At 38.8% G+C, this 13,014-nt stretch overlaps 1 protein-coding gene across 1 annotated transcript in view; it reads left to right on the forward strand.

The window, feature by feature from the left end:
* Window positions 1-13,014, forward strand: part of LOC117390787 (leucine-rich repeat and fibronectin type-III domain-containing protein 2) — a 124,432-nt gene that overhangs the window by 82,337 nt on the left and 29,081 nt on the right. The window contains exon 4 of the mRNA XM_055230958.1: window positions 9,729-9,816. The gene's annotated coding sequence lies outside the window, so the exon portion shown is untranslated. The remainder of the gene's footprint in view (window positions 1-9,728; window positions 9,817-13,014) is intronic.

Raw genomic sequence — 13,014 nt, forward strand, 5'->3', positions numbered from 1 at the left:
GTAAAGTTCAGTGTGACCTTCCATGTCAGAAAGAATGTGCTGAACATAAGCTGGTTTTTTACTTCATTCTGTGGTAGATCCGATTCTTTAGAATGTTTTTCCGTTCTATACTTCCAATTTGTTTCATTTTCAGCATTTTTTTATTTCTTTTGTTTTTACCATAGACTGTATATGTAAATGGACATAGCTAACCTGCTAGCTGCTATGTTCTGGAGAGGAAGTGATCATGGCGCACTTCTCCATCGACTTTGGCTTCAATTCACTTTACATTAAAAAGCTCTCGCCCCTCTCTCCGTAACAGCTACTGTCAGACTCGTCATTTTGGTCTTAAAATGTTTGTATTAACCCGCTCTACATGATCCTGCTATTTTTATTTTGCTATTGCATCTGTAACACAATATAAAAACATAAATAACAGACAAATCAGCTGCTTTCTTTCCCCGAGGTCATGCCTGTTGGTATTAGCGACAGGTTTGATTGACAGTGTTGCTAAGGCCCTGCCCTCTACCAAACCAATGGTGCAGCCAGGAAGAGGCATTACCTTCAACAGCTTCAGTCCAGATTGGCTCTTACAAATCTGAAATTTGCCCTTATACCTGCTAGCCTTGATAAGATTCATTTCATTGGTGTCGAACACAAATTCCTTTAGTCCACTTCTTTATACAGTCGCTGGTTGCTACATAAGTGCATGTTTTAGTCCAGATTTTGATTATTTTTAGACCTGACTTAGTCTGGTTTAAGTTTTGCCGATAAAAGTGAAATAGATTATGAGCTGGCACTGTTATGATGATGTTTTCAAACCATTGATTGATGTTGTGAATAGCTGAAAATATTATTTCTCAAACCGCCTCCTTATTCCCGTGAGACTATTCAGTTAAACTAGTTTGACCCTTTTGCTCTATCTGCCCTTCTTCTCACTGCAGTATGGAGCACTGTGTATTGAGTGGTTCAAAATAGATCATAATGCTGAGCTTAGAAATGCATTCTGAATTCCTCTGAGATGTCTCTCCAGTGCATAACTGCCATATAGGTTGATAGACACATTTTATCTGGCAACACATTGACCCAGGACTTATGGATCTTTTCTGCCTGACCAGTGAAGACCAAACACTTTTACAATGTCAGACAAAGGCTTTTGGGTCTGGAACTGTATCATGTCTCCCAGATTTCCTGTGTGTATGATTGACAGGTGGATTAACCAATGAGAGAAATGCATAGTTCAAAACAATCATGGCAGCTTGCAAGTACAAAAAAGATAAAAATGAAAACAGATGAATTAGAAATAGTGCGGATTTTTGGCGGATTTAGTGAAGCACGAAACTTTTATGTATCAGGTAAAAAAAAATGTTTTATTAGTATTCACCAATCTTCAAAATATCTTTGCATATGAATAGACTTGCTATACTTTTGCCTTGATGAAGATAATACAAAGAATTATCTTTTGCACCTGCACAACCCAACCTTGTAACACTCCTGTCTGCTCTTGGACTTTCTCAAGAGCTAAGGTGATCTCGTCCTCGATCTGCCAGAAAGGCCACTCCTTCATTTTTCCCATAATGCCTTGTGAGGTGCCTTCTTCGCCCACCTCCGCTTCAGCTTCCAACATGGTTCACTAATCCTCCTCATTAAGGACAGCCCCTAGGCTCTCGTTAATGTACAGCCATCCCCATGCAGTCTTATACACTGAACTGTAGTGACTTTCATCTTCGCCAGCGTGTGCTCATGTCAGGAATTGGCCGTGTGCGGTACAGGAACGTGCGGCGGAATTTTGATGTCTCTGTCAACTGCGCTCTACAAGATAACATGGTTGCCGCGTGCCGGTTCCACTCCATCAGAAGGGAGAGAGATTGAATGTCTTTTGGTTTGTGTGGAAGCGTCAATGTTTTTTTGTTGCTTTTTTTTTTTTCATGTAGCTTTTCACTGGTAAAATGTACCAACATGAATCAGGCTTGATTTTTTTTTTTTTTAGCCAGGACAAGAGATTTCATGGAGGTTAACCCTAACTCTAACACAGGCTCTTTTGGAAGGTCTAGTTTTTTTGGAGATAGTTCCCATTTCAAACAACCCTGAAGTGGACATCACTGTTTTTAATTGTATTTTAAGTTACTGCATATTTTAAAATTTGTCTTGGATAGTATTATTACCAGTGAAAAACTGTAGAAAAACAAAATTATACATTCAGACGCAGTGCCGACAACTGCCATTGTAGAAGCTATTAATAGCAGGCGTGGTAGAAGTTTTAAAATAGAAATCATGATACTTTTGTTGGGCTTCTGAAGTAGCAGTACTTAACACACAGGCTCAGATATTTTCTTGGCACACCTCAGTGTTACACCACCAGTAATGTGGGAGAGATAATATGCGTAAATATACATTGCAGTGTTTGTTGCTTTAGCATTAGCCTCGGGGCAGCCACCATCTTGCCGTTTAATATGTTTTTGTTTGCTCACTGACGACAGAGCGTTAGCTAGGAGCGATCTTGACAGAGTAATTGTGTTAGTGCCTCAGCTTGTGTTCGGGTTGTGGCAGTGTTTCTGTTGCCCAGGGGACCAGTATTAACCTCACTTAACTTAACTGCACTAGCGGTAAACCTCTCCACATCTCCATATCTTTAGATTAAAAGCCTATGGCTACATCTTGAAGTCAATTGAGACCAACATGGGAGCTGTATTGGAAACAAGCATTGCAAATTCTGTTTATTCATTCAACTTCAAAGTAGCAGTCTTTGGCCTACTTTCACTGCCTGAGGTTTTCTTGCCAGATGACTGAATCGATTGATGGCATTTGTCCAGGTCTCCCAAAGGACACTATAAGCCCCTATGTACTTAAACCATATGTTTTTCAATTTTACAGTACATTTACTTTTACATCGGTGCATTAAAATGCTATGAACATTGTATAAAAAATCTGGCACCTGACCAGCCTTTTATTACTTCAAGCTATAGACATTTTCCAAACTGTTCCAAAAATGGCACTTCACATTTTTAAAGCACAATGCATTTTTAAGCAGGAATTAGGAGCTGACAAACAATTAACAATGCTTATGTAATGTTAGTGCCTGGGTAAGGTGGGACAGAAATAAGATGCACAACTGAAGTATAAGTCCTGTTCAAACTTGGAACTAAACCTGGACTAGACCATCAGGACTAGAACTGGACCAAACCAAGTCAATATCTGAACTAAACCAAGTTCAAACCAAAACCAAACAAGGCCAATGTCAAAGAGCTATGAAGATGCATTAGCAAAAACAAAATTCAAAACATAAACTAAATTGCTGTGTGAAAAGCCCGAAAAACACGTTATATTTTCAGAATACTTTCGAAGGAACAATAGCTTTAGTATTCTCCATCGGTTTAACACGAGGCTTTCTGAAAGCTGAAAATAGGACACAAAATTTTATCTTTTGAATGAGAAAAAGGTCCTCAGAATGTTGCATGAAAGGAAGCTGAAACCCATGTTTGAATGTGTTCCATATTGCAGAAAGCGGGAAAGAATGTTTTTTGATTCTTTTTCTTCTTCTTCTTTGTTGTATTTTCATCTGAAATACACAAAGTAAATCCATACATGTTCTACCTGATCATTGCTATTATTGGCTAAAAATGTTCATACATATTTTAGCAGCCCCTGATCTGCCTGATCTGTGTTATGTCTAAATATTACTGGCTTAGAAAAGTTGCCATGTCCTCTGAAATCCAGCAATGCAGCTTAAGTTAAACAGATGCAGGTTAGGAGCGACAGGAACGTAATCAATTTGTATAAAAACTGCTCGAATCACTACTACTCTAACTGTATCACTGGAAGGGTCTGTATAAAGCCACACTATACTACATGGGCTCACACCTCTCCCACTCACTGAACAGAGACTCCAGATGGCGGTTGTGCCTGTACCACCCAACCATGAGTAAATGTGGTTGTTCGTGCAGTGCGCCGCGGGTGACACAGTTTGTACTTTAAACAGGCCAAACAACTTCTTAACCCACTTCTGCGCTGGGAACAGAGGAAGACTCCAGATCCACCGAGAGAGACGCAGTATAAAAATATGCTCATCAAGAATTTATTTACAGCCATGAATAGCCTTGTATAGCTGTACGACATCATTATACAACACGGCAATGTGGAAGAAGTAAAACAAGACTCCGGGGACATTATATTCAGTCGTTTGTGCTGCAGACGATTCCTCACATGTAATCAGAATCTGCTGTAAACATATGCATAAAGTCTATCTGCATATTGCATAGTCATAATAAAAATAGACTATAGTTGGGATATGCGGGATAGATGTAATGTGTTACCTAAGAACAACAGTTTGCCCGAGTAGTTGAACCAGCGCGATCCTCTGGTTAGGTTTAAGTGAAGGCACAGTTCACGTAGGCCTTATTTTTGACACTTCCACTCACATGTATTTATTTATGTATTTATTTATTTATGTGTTTATGTATTTATGTATGTATTTATGTATGTGTGTATTTATTTATGTATTTATTTATGTATTTATTCATTTATTTATTTAATTTGTATTTATTTATTTGGAATTAAAAAAAAAAAAAACAGGTATGTGAAGATATTGGTTTTATGTTTCACTCTACTGAAACAAGAAAGCCACATTTGAAAAAACAGAATATCACAATACAAGTAAAATGCATACAAAATTATATAAAAGATGGTCATATTTTTCAAGTTTAATTAAAAAATAAATAAACACACTGGCGAAAAAAGATTGCGTGTTTCCAAATCAAACACCAGGTGGCGCTTGTTTTGCAATCCCATAATTCTCTGTTTTATATCATTCAGAACCCGCAGCCATAAAAACGTGTATGTGTGTTTGAGGAGTGTTCTTGTTTATCTATCTGTAGGGAGTCTGCAGCAGTAGATAATGAGTAAATCATGTGTAATGTGTCCGGGACCATGTGTTTGGAGGCTCTTTGGTGTAAAAACTCGCTGCCGAATTGCAATTGAAATCCAGAGTGAGTCAAACAAAAACATGGAGGGAAATTTTTTACTATTTGCCAAGAAAACACAACACTTGCCAACTGCCTCCAGGCGTCGAAACAGACTGACCAGAAAACAGAACAAATGTTGAATTAATCACTTACAACAGTGTAACTCATTTGGACTTGTTTTGGTTTGATGTTGAATTAGTGACAAATAAAAGTACTACTGGGAAAGTTGGGGGTCTGGTTTGTTGAGGATTTAAATCGTTAAATCTCTTAAACTTAGCCATGCAAAAATAAACACATTCATTGTCCCATTCCACAATGAGTCAATACTCAATAGCTTTTGGTAAATCGGCATGAGAAAATCAGTTATCCCCAAAAACAAATAATCTTCTTGATGGTAATTCATGGGTAATGTGTCCACTTGGTTAAGACACTGGAAGGAATGTATTTTACAAGCCATCCATTGGTGTTCCCATCTTTTTTAACTGATACATTATTATTAGTGAGTGTTTTATGTTGCACTTTATCACTGAAGAAAGTTCCTAGTTTGTGAGTTGTGTTCACTGACAATGACAATAGAAAAGTCTTCTGATTGACTGACAAATACACTGACTTTGGCTGATTTTACTGTCCAAGCGTATTGAAGTACTTATGTTACAATATTCAAGATGATCCAGCCACGGTACGCCTTCTGAACCACATGTGGGTAAAGTAGCTTGCGCAACGACATGGTAAACGATCAGATTTGTATATAGCTCTTCCACTTTTAAGGCACTCAGAGCACTTTACATCAGGAACCACTCACCTCTTCACACACATTCATACACCAGTGTACGCAGACACTGGGGTCGAGGCGGGTTAAGTGCCAAAAAATACAACAACGGTATTCATTTGTGCGAGCTGGAATCACATCGCCAACCTGTGGGTCAGTAGATCTAACCGTGCTACCAATGATGTTTACGTTGAGAGCGGGAATCGAACCACCAACCTTCGGATCAGTAATCAAACGCTACTAGCTGCGCTACTGTATAATAAATAAACAATGATAAACATATAGTAGACAATTAAGCAATCCAATTACTTTTCTAACTAACATTGCACATTTGGTGCTTAGACTTTACAGCCTTCATTGATTTTGTACTAAATAGCTAATTGCCTTGGACTCTGAATGATAGGTGGTAAGCTCTTCTTCCTGTTCACAAAGAGGTTGTGGTTAAAAGCATCGAAAAATATGTTCTGCTTTCATTTTGATGTCTTTCCAGCTACTTCCATCACTGAAATAATTGTGAGTCTGACATGTAAATCCTAATGTCACTTATTTGTCGGTGCAAGTCATGCCGCATTTAGTTTACCCTGCTTAAAGTCCATAGTAAGAAAAACAAAATAAGCCATCCACTTTAAGCTTGCATATGAATTTCCTCTGAACTGACAAGTCCAATTATTAAATACTCAAGTCTACCTGAATTCCCTCTGACGAAAACATACGGCGGTTTATTTTTAATCCCCAATGTTTGGCACTTCAAAAGTCATGGAGACATTTTAATGAGTGGGTAGCTAATCAGTAATTGGGATTCTCTGGCTGCTAGGAATTAAAAGCTAATAACAACTTAATGAAAGAGAAAACCCCAGGTAAATCGAATCAGCGCTCTCCACGCAGCATCCCCAATCAGGGTTTGTCATTTGAATAAATATTCCAGTCAGGCTTTCTCTCAGGTTATCCCAATACATCCTGGGAGGAAGTCATTGTTAGCCGTATAGGATTGACAGTTCAAACTCCTGCCGGGGGTCTTGCCAAATAAGCATCGGTTTCCTTTTGTAGGCTACCCCCAGTCGGCTATGAACTGTTGATGAGGCTAGATCTGCCCCAGAAATCACAGCGCCGTTGGGGGCTCATGCCTTGCACTCATCAGGCTGATAAAACAGGGTGGGGAGGGCGAGCGGGGTTGGCGGAGGGCGGGCGGGGGTAAAGAGTTGAGCCACTGAATTTGAATTGAGAGAAGAGGGCGTGTCGTGATTCCCTAGTGACAGGCAAAGAAGTGTTGCGTGGACTCAAATCTGTGCACACGCTTACATCATGGGAACCTGATTTCCTTATGGGGACAAAAAATAAAATCCCCATGAAGTAAATCCTGTATCATTACATAAAAAACCCCCCAAAACATTCAGATATGAGTTAAAATCGTGACTATGGTCCTCTGTATGTGGTATTTTATTAGTATTGTGTACTTTTCCTGATCCTTTTTGGGAAATTTAAGAGTAATCTACGTATAATTGAATCTTTCTGTTCAAATCCAGTGTGCTGCCTTCGATGGACTCCACTGCAATTTCAAGTACTATGTGACATCACACAAGACTGCCCTGATTAAAGGTGTTTCCGATTACGAACACCTGGCTGCAGGGGTAGAGTTGTAAATAAGGATAACTGTTAGAGCAATCACGCTGTTCCTTATCCCCCCAGATCTCACCCCACTTGTCTTCTCTCCTCGATTTAGAATATGTTGTAGTCCTACTTTAAAGTTAAGATCAGGAAAATCCATGTAAGTCAATGTAATGTCCCCGAGAAGCACAAAAACCCAGCGTGAGTGTGCATGTGTGCGCGAACGAGGGAGCCAGTGGACTAGAAAGGCAAGATCATGTTGTTCTAGCGTGGGAAGGCAAATGCACAGGAAGGGGCATATAAACACAAGCAATGAAAGCAATGCGCGGAATATAAAAAAAGGAGATGGCTTTTGGTACAGAGCCGGAGAGCTAAAACAACATAAATAAGAGATCTGTGTTTACAGGCGTATCCAGAGGTAAGGAAACCAAAATAAATCAGAAAATCACTGGGTTGTATCAAAAATGTGACACCTTTTTACAACTATTTTTCTTATTTCCACTCGACTATCTCCTTCAGGCATTGTCACAGACTCCCATAGCGTGTAGTGTATGAATATGGTTGAGGCACGGAGCTGTTTGTTAACACATGGTTTACTCTGGCGTGGGGAAAAGGCTATATTGGTTTGCGCCCCCTTGGAATACATTGCTAACCTCGGAATGTACATGCTAGCTTTGTAAGTCAATGTTGTTGAGTAGGGTTAACGGTGTACTGTGTAGTTTTTCAGCTTGAGAGTACAGTATGGTATTGCTTGGCCTGGATTGTTACGTAGTGTGGCTTTAAAGGCATGTAACTCCATAGAGCAATGGTGTCAAACTCATTTTCACCGAGGGCCACATCAACAAAATGGTTGCTCTCAAAGGGCCAAATGTAACTGTAAGATAAATGTCACTATGTTTTAATCTTGTTAATTAACCATTTCTATATTTATTACTTATTCAAATTACAAATATAGCATATGGATTTGCATAGACATGAAAAACATGGCTTTTTAACTGTGAGGCTCCTAAACTGATATTTTAAGACAGTCATACCTTTTAATTTACTTTGTCGCAGGGCACATAAAATGACGTGGCGGGCCGAATTTGGCCCACGGGCCTTGAGTTTGACACATGTGCCATAGAGACAAGCAGGTGATGGCATGGTCAAATCCACTCACAGCAGAAAGGCATGGTTCTTCATGTTTTTTGTGCATTAAAATGTGCAATAGAATAAATCCAGGTTGATAAGTTTAATGTCGTACGTGTTATTTACCATTCGATCGTCTATTTATTCCTAATCGTGCTTGGAATGAGCTTCTTATCCTTTAATTCAGCAAAGTCCCTGTCCCTCACCACAGTCATGTTACAATAAACTGAAATTTCCTTGAGGTTAATGTGTAAGCACAGGCCAAAAACAAAATTCACATAATCATAAAATGTAAATGTTTCTGTTTAGGTATTCATTAATTTCACTTTTCACTTCTGTGCACAGTCTGGTATCATTCGGTGGACATTTTGTTTTTATTACTTTTCAAAAAGCAATGCTAAAATATTCGTTCCACACTCGAATGACCTTAAGCGTTTGGAGTCTGGGGCAGTTGCAAACAACATAATCATATTCACAGTCATTAATGAATACAAGTGCTACCAAAAACAAGATATTTGCTACTTGAGAGTGAAAAGAGCTTCTAGGGACAAGAGGACGAAGGGAGCACGTGTTTAGTCATTCCGATGGGTCCTGAACTGCCTGCTGAGCTTAATTTGAATAATTTTCCATAAAGTAATCTCATCCCCCCCCCCCACTCTCCCCAGTTCTCCAGAGTTTAAGGGCATTTTATTATTTTTTTTGCTTGAGAAGACTATAATTCCTTCAGAAAAATATCATTTGCACGAAATATTGCAATCACTTTGAGTTGACGCCATTATGAAATCAACATTATTTATTTATTTCTGCGAAGAACTAAAGATCCTGTCTCATACCTCTGCAAACTGTTCTGAAATGGAGTTGTTTACAGTGTGCGCTCTTGTCAGAAAAATGGCAATTTGATTTTTTATTTGTCCAAAACAATGCAGCACTAGCAAATGTTTAGATATGTGAAAAACGAGTTCATTTTAAACGGGTTGCAGTTGTTTAAAGTTACTTCTCAGTTACCTCATGCATTTTGAGTATCTTTTCAAGCGCTTTTCAAACTAACAACTACATGCTAACAGCGCACTTCCTATTTCTTGGACAATATCGCTGGAGAAATAGAAGAGTTGCGGATGGATGCGTAGTCACTTTAGCCTTATGTGGGTGCGTTTTGCTAGTGAAAGGATCAAATAATCTATACAATACTGTGGCCATGATCAGTAACATACAGTTGATTTTTTTTTCTTTTCTTTTGTGAATTCACAGGTGGCCTTAACTTTACAATGTCCTCTGTCTTTGTTCAGGCCTGTTCTCCTCCGCACTGACTGGGTGTGAATGAGCAGCCTTGAGGTGTTTCCGAGGGACCATATGGCACAATACCACGAGATATAGGTAAGAAAATGCATTATGCTTTTGATCGAATAAGGCATAAAGATTACATTGGATCTTCAGTTCTGTTCTTTATCAAAATGACTTTATGTACGATGACTTTTAACTCTGAGTAACAAAATCAATGTTGTTGCGTCCGTTTAACCATTCACACTTGATAATTCATCCATTTTCTTCCGTTTATCTGGGGCCGAATCACGATAGCAGCAGTATAAGCAGGGACTCCCAGACTTCTAACACCCCAGACACTTCCTCCAGCTCTTAGAGACAGTCCCTCGAGTTTGTCTTGGATCTTCCTTGGGGTGTCGTCCCGGTGGTACATGCCCGGAATACCTCCCCCCATTTGTAACAGATCCCCGAGCCACCTGATCATTATACTTCTTAGTTTAAACGTAATTACCATTTTGGATTTTATATATAATTTGGGGCATGTCTCTTAAACTAGAACTATTTTTTACCCACCTGGTTCAAATGCTGTGTGAAAAAATTTAAACCTTGACCAAACAACGGTGAAATCCTTGGTTTTCTTTTATTTGCATTGTCTAATAGATCATCATAGTGTGTGACCAGTATCATAAAATCACAATCAGATTAAAACACTTTACATCATGATCATATTTATGTAATTTTCTACAGCAAGATATGATGGGCTGGTTGGTTGAATCTGTAGACCCACTGATAATTGAGAATTCTACTACTTTTAACAGCTCATATTGAAATCAGCATGTGCTCCAGAACGTTACAATGACGCCTTTCCTGCAGGCTCCGTTTGCGTTTCTCACCTGCTGCACGTTGCATCACACAGAAGGTAGTACATGTTATGAGTGGGTGGCAGCTCGTCAGGATGAGGCGGTCTACTCTGACGAAAGTTTAATATCTGGAACGTCACAGTGAAGGCTGAACTGTTACTGCCTCAGAACTGTAGTGTGTGTGTGTGCGCGCGCGTGTGTCTATGTGTGTCTATCGTTGTCACACTTCCCTAGTCTCATAGCATCAAAGAGACGAGCTTCAAGAGCTGTAAATTCACTCTAAACCACACAGGGTCAGGGACAGAATGCGTCACCATATAACAAGTACACAATTTGTTAGTAAGTGGAATTATTATTAAGACTTTAAACACGGCATACATAACTGCTGAATAAATGATAAATGATTACTAAGGCGTGTATTAAATTCAAGTTTTTATTGCTTTAAAAACTTTGAACATGCATTTTTACTGTGAGCGGGATCTCCTCTCCACAGATCTGACCTGCCTGATGCGTTACGTGCACACAAACACAAAATATGTTCATAGAGACAAGCAAGTGGTTCAGATATGATTCAGTTTCTTAGCGATGCATTGTACGAGGTGTCTGCTTCTTTCTTGAGGTCACACTTCAATGCGATTGGTTACGTTTACCTGTCAATCAACCGCATCATGATGGAGGACGACTAATTAAGAGGAAAGCTGGGGAAAAAAAGGAGACAGGAGTTTGCATGTTAATCTATGGGGATCACGCACCACAAAAAGAAGATGAAAATTGGTGACGTGGCCAAAGGAAGGAGGTCACATGATCATATTTTTCCCTTATTTCTTATTATCTATATCACTGTGAGTTTCCATAGTGTTTTTATTTAAATAGGGGCCTATGAAACTGGAGCTACTGGATTAGGTTGCTATATTTTTAGCTTGCAGTGATTGAAGGCTTGATAAATCATTCTTGACCTACACTTAGAAAATGCACCAGGCTCCGACTCCACAGAAACTCCCTCTGTTCTCAGGAATGTCCCGGGAATCCATCATACATTGTTTCAATTAGTTCAGCCCTTCCTCCTGTGACTGTGCATGTCTGATATCTTAATGAGGAACACTTGTACTTAGTGGAGATGTTAACTCAACAATTACTGCATTGTGACACTTCACTATGTTAGGCCTTTATAGACATTGAAAGCTGGTTTCTATGAATAGCACCCCTGAGCATAATGCATTTCTTCTAAACAAAATTCATCATTTGTTGGCATATTGCATAATGAGATATAATTTGCTGTTTATATCGTCTGAGCTGTGCCCAAGTGGGATGCTTCTGTCTTCTGCAAATTCTGTCTGCAATATTTGATTTTTTTAAATTATTTTTTTTCAGCAGCACTCTATTATTTGTACACCTGATTAGCCTTAATAAAGCATGAAGAAAGACTTTCATATCATAAATGATTCTCTCTTAGTAAGTACTTTATTAATATCCAAACCCTACCTCTTAACCCTATGCCCCTTAACGAAGCACTTGCTAAGCCTGAGTAATTCTAAACAAATATTAAAAAGTAATTGTTCATGGTGGATTCATTATTTCTTCATGCTTTATTAAAGAAGACCTATTGTGCTTGAGCTTGCTATACAGCTATAATCTATGACACTGTGGATCATTGTGTTATTATAATATAATTTGTACACTTTAAATTGTAATATTCATTTAAAATGACTTAATAAATTAAACAAGTTCATTGACTTCCACATTAGAAAACAGTGTCTTTACAGTGCTGTAAATGTCATCACAACAAAGAGCCTTGAAGCTGTGGGCCCTTCTTATGTACAGCTGCAGATCATGTTAGTGAGTAGTGGATTTTTTTTTTTTTCATTTGACTCAAAATGACAATGTGACACTGCCAAATCCTAAATGTATCACTGGTTAAAAAATTAAAACTGGAGAATAAAGTAACTACAGAGCAGTGGGCATGTGCCATTGGAGAAATATTGCGCAAATCACTCCAAATACAACTTTGAGAGGCTAAATCAGAAAGGGAAACAACCATAACATGTTTAGAAGTTCTGAGAAGTTGATTTTGCAGAATAAATCTGCCTTAAGGCTAATTAAGTTGTTCAAGTTATTATAAAGAGGTTTCTGTTTTGTGTCATCATCCAGTGCATCTTACTTGAGGTCCAAGTGCTAAACTATCTTAGTGGCTGGCGGCAAAGTAGATGAGGTTTGTTTTGAAGATATAATGTATCTTGTATACAGCTTAATCTAACTGGTGCCAGACGGTGCACTCTGGATTTACTATACAGTGCCAGCGGAGAGCAACAGATGTAAACAACCAACAGAACAACACAGGCGGCCAGGGTTTAAAGCGACTGAAATACAATGAAGTGATGAGGCCACCATAAAAGTATAAAGAAAACTGCTTTTGTTCTAGTTACCAGGTATTTACTGAGGGTTCCTGTAATGT

The sequence above is a fragment of the Periophthalmus magnuspinnatus genome, chromosome 22 (assembly GCF_009829125.3).
Source record: "Periophthalmus magnuspinnatus isolate fPerMag1 chromosome 22, fPerMag1.2.pri, whole genome shotgun sequence".
NCBI classification, from domain to species: domain Eukaryota; kingdom Metazoa; phylum Chordata; class Actinopteri; order Gobiiformes; family Gobiidae; genus Periophthalmus; species Periophthalmus magnuspinnatus.